Source organism: Pinus tabuliformis, chromosome 2_1, assembly GCF_031772625.1.
Source record: "Pinus tabuliformis cultivar Carrire ecotype Pingquan chromosome 2_1, CPIR1, whole genome shotgun sequence".
NCBI lineage: Eukaryota > Viridiplantae > Streptophyta > Pinopsida > Pinales > Pinaceae > Pinus > Pinus tabuliformis.
Genome location: NC_142299.1, coordinates 831730513 through 831746867, shown reverse-complemented (window position 1 = coordinate 831746867; position 16355 = coordinate 831730513).

Here is a 16355-nt window from a genome sequence, read left to right as displayed (position 1 = left end):
TAAGCAACTCAAAAAGAATCAAATGCTAATGTCAAAACCTAGAATTGGTGTAAAGGATGAAGCAAACAAAGGTAAGAAATTCATTGGTTTATTGAAAATGGAGGAAATTGAAGTTCAATTCAAGCCAAAGAGGCCTAGAATCAAGGGCATGAAAAGGAAAGGAGACCAAATGAGTGATCCATCTACACCTTTGGAGTAGCAAGACATTAACAAATCCATTGAAAAAGATGTTGTGAAAGATAGGGAGTATTTTCTAGATAAATTTAATTGCCACTTGAAGAAACTCCTTGAAAGGGCCCCCACAACCACCAACTTGCAAAGTCACATGGCTAGGCATTACTACACTCAGAGCAAGATTTGTCAAATTAGGGTTGAGAGCATGAAGGCAAAAGTCAAGAAAACCCTAAAAAAGCTCAAGAAGAAGGATAACTTGGAATTTCTTATTGATGCATCCTTGATAGTTTGACTTATCTTTCAATGGGTCAATCACGCAAATTTTGAGCAATTTTGGAAAAAAAATTAGCTTTTGGGAATTTTTTCAATTTTTAACAGGTTTTAGCTAGAAAAGGTAGCGTGGCCCATGCTACATTTTTATTGGGGGAACCTATTTGATAAATGGATTAGTATTTTGGATTCCCTTTGACCTCTACGCCAATTCTATCAAGTCGTACTTCCACTACAACATGATCTGGCAGGTCAAAAAGTCCAAAAAGTTCCTCAAAAACACATTTCTACCCTCTTTTTTAGCAACACACTACGTTCTTGGAGTAGCTGTGGGAGAATTGAGTTTTGTAGGGCTACAATCAGTACTTTTCAGTGCTTAGGGACTCTATGGTGTACTAAACAAACAAATATTTCCAATGAGATATCATGATCTAAATTTGGATCACAGGAAACCCTCCAAAAGTCACTCACAAGAATCACACTATGTTTTCTCCAAGCACGTTGTGTTTTCAAAGCAATTCGCTACATTTTTGCCTGGAACTCCTTTTTCTCAATTTCCTCAGTCTAATTCAACTTTTTCTGATTTAATTCTTCTTTTATTAGTTTAAATGGTGTAATAGGAGGTAAATAATATTTTTAGATTAATTTTCATTTAATTTTAGGCCTCATTTATGAGCAGTAGTTCAGTCAAAGTTTAAAAGGAGGGTTTGCTTTAACCACCCTAGATGTTAGGGTTTGTTGAGCACTTCTGTAATCGGTTCTTAAACTGAAGGATTCAACCCTGAGAGAGGGGAAATGGTTATTTGGTCTATATGTATCTATTTTTCAGTCAGAGAAAGGGTTGTACATCAACAAGTAGAACTCTTGGAGGTTGTACTTCATCACTTTTTGCAAGAAATCAAAAGACAGTTGCAGCTATTATTCAAGAATTCTTGTGCTGTGAGTTTGTGGTAATGTTTTCTCTCTGTTATAGTTTTATATGAATGATAAATTCATCTTCTTTCCATGTCTATGTTTTTCAGTGATTTTCCTAAGAGGTTTTCAAAAAAATTCTTAAATTTAAGCTCTGTTTTGTGAGGAACTTCATGTTTATGTCACCTATCTTCTGATAAATGAATTCATGCTTTCCATGATCATTCTGATATTTTCTTTTCCACTCTACACTACATCGACAAAACTCCAAAGTATCAAAAAGGCCTACCTACCCTGCTACTTTATATCTCTTGCAATTGAAACCTTTGATCTTTTGACCTAGTTCCATGATTTTCACTCTTGATCCAGCAAAACCCTAAAATCTTCAAAACCCTAGAGCTAAACATATCTAGCCTAATATCATTTTCCCACTCTAGTCATATTTGCCTATGAGATTTATAGAGAAATCTCTATCTAGTTTGGCATGGCTAGTTGTTAAACCCTAAGTGGTCTGAGCTTACCTCCTTCGATATCCTTTCTTAGCCTTGTGATATTGTCAAGGATAAAATTTTGGCGTTGTTGTCGAGGAGACGACTAATATATTTTTCCTGGGATTAGTTCTACAAGTGCATTCAAGACTGGTCCTATGGGTGACAGGTTCCAGTACTTGAAGAAGGCTAATCTAAATCACATTAAGTTAAGGTGTAAAATTGTGGCTCCTAAAAGGCACACGATGTCAATCCCTGACCCAAATCCACCTCCTATTGTTGATGATCTAGAGAAACTGCTAAAGAAACTCAAATCTCCTCTTCCTGAAAGTGGAGCTCATAAATTAGTAAGAACTACTTCTTTGCCTAATCAATTTCTTACTGTTGAAGATCTTTCTTTTGATATCCAATTTGAGCTATCTCTTTTCCGATCAAAGTCTGAATATTTCCTTTCAGAGGTAGTATTTGAACATATCAATATCGATTCTTACTTGCCTTCTTATAAATCCTAGTTTTTCAAATCTGATCATGAGATTTGGTTAAACTTTAATAAGTTCCAAAGTCTAGCTGACCAACTTTAGATCACCACCAAAAAGGCGTACATTCAATATCAACTTGAAATTTTGTCTGTTGCTACTTCCTCTACCATACCACCAAATACATTAGCCACTACATCTGTCATTGTTAATCCACCACTACCTCCATTGATATCATCATCCCCATCAACACAACCAGTTGTAGTTCCCATACAACTTCCTCCAGCAGTCATGTCAAGGTTTTCCCCTCTAGCATTACCTAGTCAACTTGCTACCCTACCTCAAAACTATGGCCAAAGGCTTCCTCTTTTTTATGAAAATTTAGAAATCACATCTCAACAACATGTTGACAAATTGGTGGATTTCATCGATATTGAAGAAGTTGATGAAGAGGATTCTAAAATGAGAATTATAGCACAGAGCTTTTCCAGAGAGGTTAAGAAGTGGTTCTATGGTTTGGTAGCTTGTTCCATCAACAGCTCTCGGCAATTGACAGAGTTGTTTTTATCCCTGGGGGAAGAAAAGAAGAATCCATTACAGATTTTGGCTGAATACAATTCTCTGAAGAGAAATCGAAATTTGTGGGATTATGCTACCTCCTTCAATGAATCTGTAGTAGGAGCTGAGGTTGGGTTGTGGAATAGGTTCCCTCAGTTCTTATTCTTCTTCCTTTGTTTCTTGTGTAGTGATACCTCCTTGGTCCCTTTTCTGTACATCATGTAGGTTTGACAGGGTTTCCTGTAGGATGGCCTCTGCTTCCTGTAGGTCTACCTCTGTCTCCTATAGGAGGCCTTTTCCCTCTAATGAGGCTGACCTTGTGATAGGCCTCCTAACATAAGTCATGGGAGATTTAGGCAAGGCTTGTCTTGATGATCCTTGTACTTGAATTTTCTCTAGAGGGGCTGCCTTTTCTTGCTGATTTGGTGAATCCTCAATGACAATTTGAGTTTTTGTGGGGGTTTGAGGCCATCCTTGTCTAATCCTTGTGCTCCTTCTTATCCTAAAGTACAGTGGTGTTAGGTAAACCTGACTCAGGATAGAGTCAAAGTTGACCAGGTTAAACAGTGATGGTTTTGGGGCACATGGTATTGTGCACCCATAGTATTCTGCCCGTGGTATTATATGTAATGGAGCTTATAAAAAGCTGGAAGGAATTCATTGTAATGCAAGACCTGGAGGTGAGTGGTGAAGGCTCACTTGGTCAGATTGGCCAGGGATTTGGCCAATGCTAATAAGATCTTATTAGGTTGGGTTTTTCCTTGGATTTGGGGTTTTCCAGATAAACATTTGTGTTTATGTGTTTATGGTTGTTGCTGGCTATTTTTATATTTATTCCTCTTAGTAATTATTTATCTTATGCAGTAAATTTCTTAACAAGTAGGGTTCATCTTTGCCTCTTCCCTTTTGAATTGATAGGTGTACTTAGGGCAGTAAGAGCAGTTTCTGCCTCTTTCTCAGTGGGTTAGGGAGATACCCTTGATGATTCTTCCCCTTCTTTGCCTTGAACTGTAGGCCTTTGTTCTTCCTTCTATTCTGTTTCCTCTTTTCCATTCTCCTTCTCATTGTTATCTTTCTCTTTCTCTTCTTCCTCTAGTTCCTCACTCAGCTCATTTGGCTCTTGTTTTGTTTCTTCTTCTATCTTCTCTTGCTCCTTTTCTTCCTCTTTTCCCTCTTATGTTTCCTCTTCATTTTATTCTTCTGTTTCCTTTTCATTTTCTTTTTTTGTTTCTTCTTCCCTTTCACTAGCAGTGGGGCATTTGTCATATTCAAGAGCTTATATTGCCCCTCCTTCCTGCATGTCTCTTAAGGTTGTCCATTTAATAGAGATTCTTAGGTTTTGTAGAGCATCTTCTAGGATGAGTTTGATTGACCCATGATGGGCTAGTTGTTGATGTTTTCTCTCCTGCACTTTGATGCTCATGTCTATCATTGATTGAAGAAGAAAGTAGGGTATACTTAATCTATGTTGAGGATGTGTGTCCGCTCCAAATCTCAGTTCTTGGAGGAGTCTGAAGTGGTATCCATACACCACACTGTATCTCCCTTCACATGATATATATTTAATGAGGTGGTAACTAACTTCATTCCAAGGGTATGGAATGATTCCTCTTCTGACCCCATTTTTTTATTCCATTGGCTCCTCCCCTTCCAAAAAGAATTTCTTCTTTTCAAGGGTGTTGTTACCCTTATCTTCTTTTCTCCAAGGTAACCCTAAAGGGAGTGTAGTGATTGTAGAGTCTCCAAAATGTATTCAAAATATATTCACTTTCACCTTTATTGCCACCATTTCACTCACATGTTGCAACTCCATGACCATATAACCTTTCATTAGCCTTCATTTTCATAATTATATGGGTTCCATTTGTGTTTTCCAAAAGTTAATGATTTATAGTATTATAAGTGAATTAAATAGTTAAAACTCAGAAAAATCGCATATACTTGCTAATACTTAAAAGTGGCTTGAGTTTCATGACATGTGTAGGTCATTTGGACGCTTCCAATGCACCCTTATGTGGCATCCAATGCTCAATTCCCTTCAATATATGGAAGAAGATTTGGATAAAGGTCAAAGAGGATATGTCTCTCATCATGTTAAGTTATGGTATGTTCTATGCTTATAACAGTTTACTTCTTTTTTTTATTATATTCCACCGATTAGCAATCACATGTACATAAAGTAAAGTGCAAATAGAACATTAAACGATCGACAGAAAACAAGCCAAGACAAGAGACACAAGATGTGGCGGCTAGCCAGGGACAAACCCCACAATGTGTGGGGAAACCCTTTGATCAAATCTTCTTTTATCTTCAATAATTCAGCAGAGAGAAATAGTATAATAAATCTTATTCATATCAGCAGTAGCAAACCCTAGATCAGTAGCATCAGCATTAGCGGCTTCATTATCAAACTAGGGCAGACCATATCTCACAAACCAACAGTCGGATTGACTTCATTCCACCACCAAAAGTTTTGGCTTCCAGAGGAGGTTCAGATGAACCTACAGCGCAGTTCCAAAGAGGAGATCTTCTAGGCCACGCAAGTCAATCTTTACTTCTGTAGTTGCAGCTTCAGTTTCAGCAGTTTCCGGCTTCAAACTAGGGCAGTCGATATCTTGCAAACCGTTCGTCGGATTGACTTCATTCCACCACCAAAAGTTGCGGCTTTCAAAGGAGGTTCAGATGAACCTATAGTGCAGTTCCAAAGAGGAGATCTTCTAGGCCACGCAAGTCAATATTTACTTCTGCAGTTGTAGCTTCAAATTCAACAACTTCCGGCTTCACATGTGTGAGAGAGAGAAACCCATTTCAGCGCAGTAGAGAAGAGACTCATATATGTGCAGTAGAGAGAGAGAGATGTGATGAGATGAGTGAGTCCAAATGAGGAAAATTCCTCTTATATTTATACACAACGTTGGTGGGTGAATAGATGCGACTGTTGGGCTTCTGAGCCTACATGAGTTGTAGGTCGACTTGATAATAATTCCATAATCAAAATAAATTCATATCTCCATGAATACTTATCGGAATTGGATGATCTTTATATCAATCCTACACCTCTGGACGAGAGGAATCTAATAAAAATATTATTAGCCATGAATAAGATGACCCACATGAAGTTTTGCCCTGGTTGCCAATTTTAACACTCCCTCTCAACCATGGAGAACTTCATCTGCAATCTGTCTATCGGTCGTTACTATTCATCCATCAAATGCACTGCCTTGTATAGCCTGACCCTTGCCCTGCTCTGCTCTATTTTTCTTGTTCTGCTTTGTCTTGTTTTGCCTTGCACTGATCTGTACTGTTTTGTTCTGTTTTGCTCTGCTCTTGCATTGTTCTGTTCTACTCTGCTTTTTTCTGAATTATGAAGAAGAAGAAATGATCGAGGATGTATCATACTGACTCAAAGTCAGCCTCAGAGTATGTACCACTAGTCCCAGACCAGTCTCAACCAACCCAAAGTCAGCGTCATAGTGAGTACAACTCCAATGGTCCCAGACCAATATCATCCTCCACTGACTCAAAGTCAGTCTCAGAGTATGTACCACTGATCCCAGACCAGTCTCAACCGACCCGAAGTCAACGTCATAGTATGGTACAACTCCTACCACTAGTCCCAGACGAGTATCATTGATCCCAGATCAATGGAGGTCATCCTAGCGTAGGGAGTACGGTAGTTACAACGATGCGTCCATCGGTACTACTATGGTCCCTAACTTCATTTCCCTGCTCATTGATCATATAAGAGGTACTTCTCATGAGTCCCAGACTGCATGGGTAGGATGCCTCGATAGGAGAACTAATCAATCCTGTCCTCACAGGAGAACACATCAATCCTGCTACAATTGCCATGGAAAACACATCAATCCAGGCCTCACAGGAGAACACATCAATCCTGCTACAATTGCCATGGAGAACACATTAATCCAGGCTGCCATGGAGAACACATCAATCTAGGCCTCACAGGAGAACACATCAATCCTGCTACAATGTCGCCATGGGGTGTACATGTATACCACCAGGGGATAGTGAATAATCCTGTGGTCATATGCTGCTCCAAGAAGCACCCCGCACCCCCCTGGAGCTCTCAGAGCTCAATGCATCATACATGACCCTCATTGGAGGGTCTTTGAACAACTATAAGTTGTTCACGGAAAGTCAGAAATTTTACTTTCCCAAGGGGTTTTGTCAGAATGTCGGCGACCTATTCATCTGTACCAATATGATGGAGCCTTATAGCTCCCCGTTGCACCATATCTCGAATATAATGGTATCTTATATCAATATGCTTGGAGCGATCATGGAATACGGGATTCTCTGACAAACGAATCCCACTTTGGTTGTCACAAAGGATCACATTGGTATCCAATGTGAATCCAAACAACTCATTGAAGAGCTTTCGCAACCAAACTGCCTCACAAGAAGCCATGCTAGCAGCAATATACTCTGCTTCGGCGATGCTCAAAGCCACCGACTTTTGTTTCCTGCTCATCCAGGATATCGAAGCAGATCCCAAGGAGAAACAACACCCAGAAGTGCTCTTACAGTCCTCCACATTGCCTGCCCAGTCAGCATCTGTGTATCCAAATAGTCTCACATCTCTGGCAATATATCTTAACCCATAATTGATAGTTCCACGAAGATATCTCAGCAGATTCTTGGCACCAATCCAGTGTATGTGGTGGGGTTCAACCATATGCTGGCTCAACGTGTTCACTGCAAAGCATATATCTAGACGGGAGTTCACTAAGAACATTAATGCTCCAACTCTTGTGGGGAAAAATGCCTATGCAGGACGATCCTATCCACCTAAGGTGTGACAGTGCCTTAGCAACAAACAGAGACAGCTATTCTGGTTTCTTCCTTTATGAAATGTGAAAGAGGAGAGATCAATGGACTTACCGGTGTCTTCCGTTTGTCCCTCGATCCAGATCCTCTTCTCTTTGGGTGTTCACAGCTACTTGCCTCCTCGCTCACCCAAGAGAACAGCTACTTGATTCCTGCGAGATCACAAGAGAATAGCTACTTGCGACAAGAGAACAGCTACTTGTGACAAGAGAAGAACACAACACAAAGGCAGATATTCATATTCATAAATGATTCAGGATTAGAAATAAATCAAATACACTAATGCAATCAAACATCAAAGATACATCAGTATATAGGAGAAAACCAAGATAGCTTTATTGATAAATAACAAGGTTCAGGAAGAGATACAACCCAGAGGGCTCCAATCCAGCATCTCCTTCCCAGCAGAATGGAATTCCTATCTTCACCTCCCTTCAAAGCATTAAGCACCCAATGATTCCAGTCTCAAACCAACAACAATTCTTTGCAATAACAAAATTCCAGCCTCTGGATCTCATGGAGGAGAGATCCATATATAGATGTTTGGAGAGAGGATGAGTCAGCTTGAGATCTAACTAGTGTCCTCTCCCTCTGTCAGTTCTTGATTCCACTTGGAGGTTCTTGCTTCCACTTGGAGATTTGGAACCTCTTACTCATCACCAGTCGAATTCCCTGAGGCATGTGTCATTTTGGAAGCTTCCTGGGTTTTGACACCTTGAGGAATGAACTTGCCACATGTCCAATCTCGCTCAGCGCAGGTAGCCAGTGTTGGAGTTGGCATTCAGTGCAGGTAGCCAGTGTAGCCATTGACATTCAGCGCAGATGGTCAGTGGAGCAGTTGACATGATCCTGAATTGACTTGTTTTTGAGTAGTTTCAGGTGGAGAACTTCTGTGAATTGCTGTGGTTTGTTAGCCTTGTTCCTTTAGGGGTAGGAACAACACGTTTAGGGACTTTGGATCCCTTAGATTATGGACATTTCATGCTCAATGCTGTAAGGCACAAAAATGTCTATAACAGTTGCCCCCTAAAGTATGAGGCCGTTTATCGGGTGAAATGCTTTATCCAGGAGGGTCCGAAGTTCATCCATTTGCTGGGAGGAGACCTGTAATAAGATACAATACAATACATTATTTTTCATACTGCTTTCATGATCTAGCTGAGGCGGGCATTCCCATGCTCAGCTTTATAAATTCATTTCTGTACATAGAAAAGACAATCGTCTGATGGTAGACTGATAATTTTGGTGAAATTATCATCCTTTGAGTAGGATGATCATCTGCTGCAATGATGTACATGTCAAATGTCTTTATATTTCCTGAATATATATCGCAGCCCGGATGGATGAAACTATATCCGGGGTCTTCAAACTCGTTCGATCTTCACTCTAGGTACAAGTCGATCCATGTGAGAATTGTTCTGAAGTCGAACATGGAAAGACATCGCTTGATTACCGGTCAATGATGTAAACCGTTAACAAGCGCGAGAGGAATCACCGATAATGATAATGACCCTTAAGGTACTGCAGTAAAATTCACGTGGTGTGAATAAAGGACTTGGCGTCGAACACCACGCAAAATCTTCTGGTCGAAGGTCATTGATGTATACCTGTCGCCGGAAGTGAGAAACTTGCCATTGAGGCATGCAAGCTTCAAAGTACTGAAGGGGTTGTTCCTAGATCAACTTCTTGGATAATGAGCTGATGTCGACAAGAAGCGATCTGTCAAAGGAGGGCCTTAATGAATCCCACATCAGTGACACAGAACGGAGCTAATGATTTTGATGGAGGTGAAAACGATTTGTGACATATGATTCAGGGTGGCGGTCATGAATGGATGAAGGATAATGTATGGTAGTGGATGGGACCCGGTTGACTCTTTCTGAACGACTTCTCTTGAACATATGGCGACACTGATGCGATGGATTGGTAGAATTACCCCAAATATGGATGGTATGGCGAGACCATGGTGATGTGACCGGTGAATGAAACAACCCAACCCGATTGTGGTACGGAGGAAAAGTGTCATGTTCAAGAGCGACCTGCTACCATCAAAGTTTTCTTTAGTTTCTCCCAATTTTTCCCCAGTCATTGCTGACCAGTACCTCTTTATTTTTGTCAAGCTTGAGGAGGATAACATATGCTTGTTCTATAACCTGCCCTTCAGGCAAGCCCTCGCTATGTTTTAACGAGCCTAGCGATAGTGAAACTCGTTCTCGTCTAAAGACAAGTTTGTCGCTATTTAGTGATTTTAACGAGTCTAACGACAAGGATAACTCGGTCCTTTTCATTTTTAGAGAGTCTGAAAAGGTACATAAAGTTAACTCCAAAATTCCTTTTTCGTCATCTAATCCCTTAAGTCCGAAAAAGTATAAAACAATACAGAAGGGATGAGTTTTCGATTGTTTTAACGAGCCGAACAAAACAAGCGCTCGATCTTTTTGTGCAATAATCCCTCAGGTCCAAAAAGATTAAAATCTAGAGGAGGGATAGCACTTCCGATCGCTTTAACGAGCTGGAAGGCCAAAACTCGGCAATCTTTTCATATTTTACGAGTCAGTTGAAAAGAGCTTAAAGAAGACTCGTCTTTTGAGGAACGAGTGATAAACAGGGTTAGCAGCTGATTCCAGGTACAGGTTGGAATTTTCCAATCACGGCAGTGTCACAAGGATGGCTAGGTGAAATCACTCTTCGCAGCTGTTCCTCAAAATGGGTAAACAATCATATGGAGGTGAATGATCGGCCAAGTGAAAAGTGGAGGTGACGGTGCAAACACGACCAAGGCTTTGATGGCTGATGATATTACATTCACAGTAGTTACTTACCGGGTGGTGCTTATGTTTATTTTTTAATGAGCATGAAGTCTGCGTTAAAACTGCTCAAACTTATGTTTATTTTTTAACGAGCATGAACTATGCGCTAAAACTGCTCGGATCTTGCATTTATTTTTTAACGAGCATGAACTTTGTGCTAAAACTGCTCGATTATACCAGTCATATGATAAGAGTGTCTCATTGAAGATGTTATTTTTTAGGGAGTTTAGATCTTACGTAAGCTTTGCTCCGGATCCTTTCGTTATGCAAGTTTGGAAACGACTAATCCTACGAGTTTAAAGGGTTAGACCTACAGGTTTAAAGGGAGGACCTAAAAATTTAAAAAATAAATAGCCACCCCTTGCTTGCATTCCAAAAGGTTTGCATGCCCCCAGGCATAAAGTACGATTTCAAAGTTACCTCTACTTCTTTTCCGTCAAAACATTTGTTTTAACGAGAGAGGTTTACCTCTTTCAGGTTACCCAAAGATTGTCTCGTTAGTAGTTTAAACAAAACACTTCCTCGGCAATATCTACCGAAATAGACAAAGGTGAGTGAAAAATAGTTTATTTCACTCACATAACTTTGACAAAAGAATCTTATTCTAGAACAACCCTCTTCCTAGACGGACGGGGTATGGACTAGTCATATTCTCCCGCGGAAACCTACCCTATACCCAAAGTTCTCTGCCGAAGCAGACCAGGACGCATGCCCCCTGGGTTCCAGTCATATCCTCCTGGATTACTCGCGCTCATCAGGAGGACGGACCGTGGGTTGAGACACTTCTTGTGTGAATAGACCATTTAGGGATGGTTCATGACTATTTGCGATGCGTGATCCGGGGAATGAAAGTTGGTCCACGAGCTTGACCATTCTTCCTTCATGCGAAAACACATTACTCTAAAGAGTGATGAGACGATGGCTCCCATGCAATATATATAGTCTCGTCCAAGGAGTAGGTTATAATCCAAGGGTCCTTGAACTACCATCACGTTCATTTGAACGATCTTCCCTTTCAATGTTATGGGCACATTGGGGAGGATCCCTAAAGGTCGACTGGTTCCTTTATCAAAGCCTGATAGATTTCTCATTTCAGGCAAAAGCGCTGGCGAACCAAGCGCTTTCCAAGCAATAGAGGAAAGGATACTCACAGATGCCCCTTCATCAATAACTGTGCCGGCCATTACCATCCTGTATATTTGGACAATAATTCTGAATGGTATGCTAGCTGGCAAGCGGGGTCTGCCTAGTTGGTTCCAGTCAAAGGACACAAACAGGTTGCTTGGTGGTGGGACCGAATAGACGGCCGGATATCGCTCTGATGAACTTCCTTCCTGCGATAAAGGAATGGTGGCATTGCCCCCTTGATCATCAGAGTCAGTGCTGATGAAGAGAATTTGGACGGTGTCGTCTTTATTCTCCTCTGTGATGGTATCATTCGAAGATAGAGCCTCTGAAGGCAAAACCGGGTCAACTGCCGTTTCAACCTTTAGACTTTCATCAGGTATGGATTCAGACGATTCATCTTCAATGACTGGCGCTTCGGCTGACCACTTGAGCGGGCCAGCCGGGTTCTCAACTAGCGAAGGACTTGGCAGGAGTTTTTGATATCCAGGAGGAAGTTGCGCTCGTAAAATCGGGCGATCTTCCAGAACTCTTTTTGCCTCGTCTAAGAAGGGACAACAGTGGATGGCATGATCGCCTTCACACAGTTTGCAGGGAAATCTAGCGTTCCCTCTTTGTCCTGTGGCTTCACTTCCACTAGTCGATGGCGAGCAGTCAACATGGCTATCAGAGGTTGACGCTACCGAATTGTGCAAACGGGGAGACCAGTCCCTTAGTATCCGAGGGATACAGGGACAATCTCTGTGGAAGTGGTCTCCCTTGCATATGACACATGGCGATTTAGGCCTTGCCAGTGCTTTGTGTGGATTTTTGTCAGACGACACTTGTTTGCCCCCAGTTTCCTTTGGCTCCTTCTTCTTCTTTTCTTTCTTCTTCTTCTCCTTCTTCTCCTTAGGAACTCGGTTTTTTGCTTTACCAGTTCCGTCAAGCGAAGAGGAAGGAGGAGAGGAAGATGAAGTAGAAGGCTGGTGGGAAACTCTGGTCTGGTCTAACTGTTGACTCGACTGTTCAGGAATGGTGGTGTTCTGAACGACATTGGTTGAAAAGAGCCAGACTGGTAGGCCAATTGTCAGTCCTGGAAGTGACAATGTGGCCATGTGGGGCGCACCAACATCTCCCCAAGAGGAGAAGGGACTAGGATTTCCACCAAGGGGAATTCCTTGGTTGGTGTGCTCCATCTTTTCAACCCAAAGATCAACGCAGGAATAAAGGGTGATTGTTCCGTTTAAAATAATTTTTAACGACACTTTAGACACAACTTGCTTTTTCAGTTTTAAAGAGTCGAGAAAAAGCTAAAGATGACTCTAGTCTCCTTCGATGTTTTAACGAGCCCGAAGTGACAAATGCTCGGATGGACTTTTTCTGTTATAGAGTCTGAAAAAGGCCAAAAGAAACTGCTCTGGAGTTCTAGGCAGAGGGTGTGCCAAACTTTTCGCAAAACCGCAGAATACTTTTTAAGGTACGGGCGGTCAATCTTCGTGAATGCTGTGTTCACTGCATTGCGATCAGTAGGGCGGCCGACACGGTTTCCTAAGGATAAAGGATATATGCCTATAGGGGTCTCCCAATATATACGCAACGGTACGTGGGAGCACAATCCGTACTAGCGCTATCGTCCCTCAGGAGGAATCACCCACCTTCCACGAGATCGACAGTCACTAGGCTTAACGACGCCGGAACACGTCTCTAGCCTAGACCTCTATGTTATGCGTTATGTTGCAAAGCGTTGTTAGGTTCATTCAGTTTATTTTAAGTTGATCTTTTTAGAAGTTTGCCTTTCAAGGTTCACCACGAGATGTATGATACAAATTCCTAAATGCAGTCTAAAGATGATAAGCAAGCTTTATATCTTTTCAACTTTGAAAATCCTAGCTACTAAGGGAAAAGAAAGACACCATCTTTTCTCAAAGAGCAATCAGCACACTCTAATGCACTGTTCCTAAATCAAGCACGCAAACTTATCAAAATGCAAATGCACAATGGAGGTGTTTGTTTTCCGCTTTCTTAGTATTGATGCCTACAAAGAAAGCTTTTTGTACAACTTTGAATTTGCTTTTAAATGACAGATACAAACAAGTTTACTTTTTTCGAAATCGACAAGGGTAGAAGAGATTACAACACTTTGCGACTTTCGAAATGAACAGCTTGTTTCGACACTTAAAAGAGACAAAATCAAACCAATAAGCAAAAGTAAATGTATAATCAACTGTAAACAGCCAATGAACTCTCTCCTAAGATCACAATCAACAGATCTGAATCAAGGGCTACAGGATGATTATTTCACTCATGCGAAGGAAAACTGTAAATGATGCCACAAACACATAAAAACACTCACAGTCTTTTTGTACAAAAGGAGGCAAAATTTAAGCAGAGAAAAGGAGTTATCAGACTGGTACCTATGCTGGTTACAGGCTGCAAAAAACAGAGATCAAAACAGGGCAACAGAGAGCAGAGAACCCCAGCTACACAAGGCAAGACTGGTTCAGCGCAACCTCAACACTACGGTTTTGACATTCAATACAGGTAGCCTTCACGGGAACTGCGTTGAAATGCAGAATGCCTTCACAGCAGTTGCGCTGAAGGAGAAACTCTCGTTTCTCACTGGGTTCTGGGTCACAGATTGCTCAATAATCAACGGTTTCAGGCCAAATCAGAAACACAAGCAAGGTATAATCAAAGGGATGCTTTGAGAGGGTACTAAGATCTATCACAAAGGATCATCAAATCATTTGTGAGTCCATTGTTTAGATCATAAACAAAATCCAGTGAAGGATCAAGGCAGCAACTGTCTACTTTGCAACTGAGAATAGCAGAAGCAGTTCGATTGTTGCTGTTGAGTCTATGAGGTAAACAATGATAGAAACACAAATAAAATGACTAAAACAAATTTCCCCAGCAGAGTCGCCAATTTTTTGTGGGGAAAAATGCCTATGCAGGACGATCCTATCCACCTAAGGTGTGACAGTGCCTTAGCAACAAACAGAGATAGCTATTCTGGTTTCTTTCTTTATGAAATGTGAAAGAGGAGAGATCAATGGACTTACCGGTGTCTTCCATTTGTCCCTCGATCCAGATCCTCTTCTCTTTGGGTGTTCACAACTACTTGCCTCCTCGCTCGCCCAAGAGAACAACTACTTGATTCCTGCGAGATCACAAGAGAACAGCTACTTGCGACAAGAGAACAGCTACTTGTGACAAGAGAAGAACACAACACAAAGGCAGATATTCATATTCATAAATGATTCAGGATTAGAAATAAATCAAATACACTAATGCAATCAGACATCAAAGATACATCAGTATATAGGAGAAAACCAAGATAGCTTTATTGATAAATAACAAGGTTCAGGAAGAGATACAACCCAGAGGGCTCCAATCTAGCATCTCCTTCCCAGCAGAATGGAATTCCTATCTTCACCTCCCTTCAAAGCATTAAGCACCCAATGATTCCAGTCTCAAACCAACAGCAATTCTTTGCAATAACAAAATTCCAGCCTCTGGATCTCATGGAGGAGAGATCCATATATAGATGTTTGGAGAGAGGATGAGTCAGCTTGAGATCTCACTAGTGTCCTCTCCCTCTATCAGTTCTTGATTCCACTTGGAGGTTCTTGCTTCCACTTGGAGATTTGGAACCTCTTACTCATCACCAGTCGAATTCCCTGAGGCATGTGTCATTTTGGAAGCTTCCTGGGTTTTGACACCTTGAGGAATGAACTTGCCACATGTCCAATCTCGCTCAGCGCAGGTAGCCAGTGTTGGAGTTGGCATTCAGCGCAGGTAGCCAGTGTAGCCATTGACATTCAGCGCAGATGGTTAGTGGAACAGTTGACATGATCCTGAATTGACTTGTTTTTGAGCAGTTTCAGGTGGAGAACTTCTGTGAATTGCTGTGGTTTGTTAGCCTTGTTCCTCTAGGGGTAGGAACAACATGTTTAGGGACTTTGGATCCCTTAGATTATGGACATTTCATGCTCAATGCTGTAAGGTACAAAAATGTCTATAACACCGACGAGTTGCCGATACTCGGTAGCATTTTGTAAAACAGGTCCAGCAGCACTACTGCTTAACTTCTTGAAGTCAAGCTCCATCGGAGTAGTTACAAGCTTGCAGTCCACCATTCCGAATCTTTCCAATATCTTCACCACATATTTTCCTTGAGATAGGAAAATTTCTCCTAGCTACACTTCAAGTCCTAGGAAGTAGAGCATCAGTCCTAGGTCTTTCATTTCAAATTCAGAGGCCAGCTCCCTCTTACATTTGTGAATGAGAGGGTCTGCACCTGTTAGAAAGAGGTCATCCACATACAACACCAGTATGAGAGGCTTGTCATCTTCAACCTTAAAGTAAAGGTTAGGATCGGCTTCACTCCTAGTGAATCCCAGCTTCATCAAGTAGCTATCGATCCTCTCATAGCATGCTCGGGGTGCTTGCTTCAGCCCATAGAGAGCTTTCTTCAACCTGCATACATGAGATTTTCAATCATAAATGTCAAATCCTTCGGGTTTCTCCACGTAGACCTCTTCTTTGATCGAGCCATGCAAGAACGCAGTCTTGATATCCATCTGATGTAGGTTCCATCCTTGTGAAGCGGCAAGGGCTATGATCAAGCGGATGGTCGTATATCTGGCAACAGGTGCAAATATCTCATCATAGTCTATACCTTCCTTTTGGGAGAAACCTCGAGAAACAAA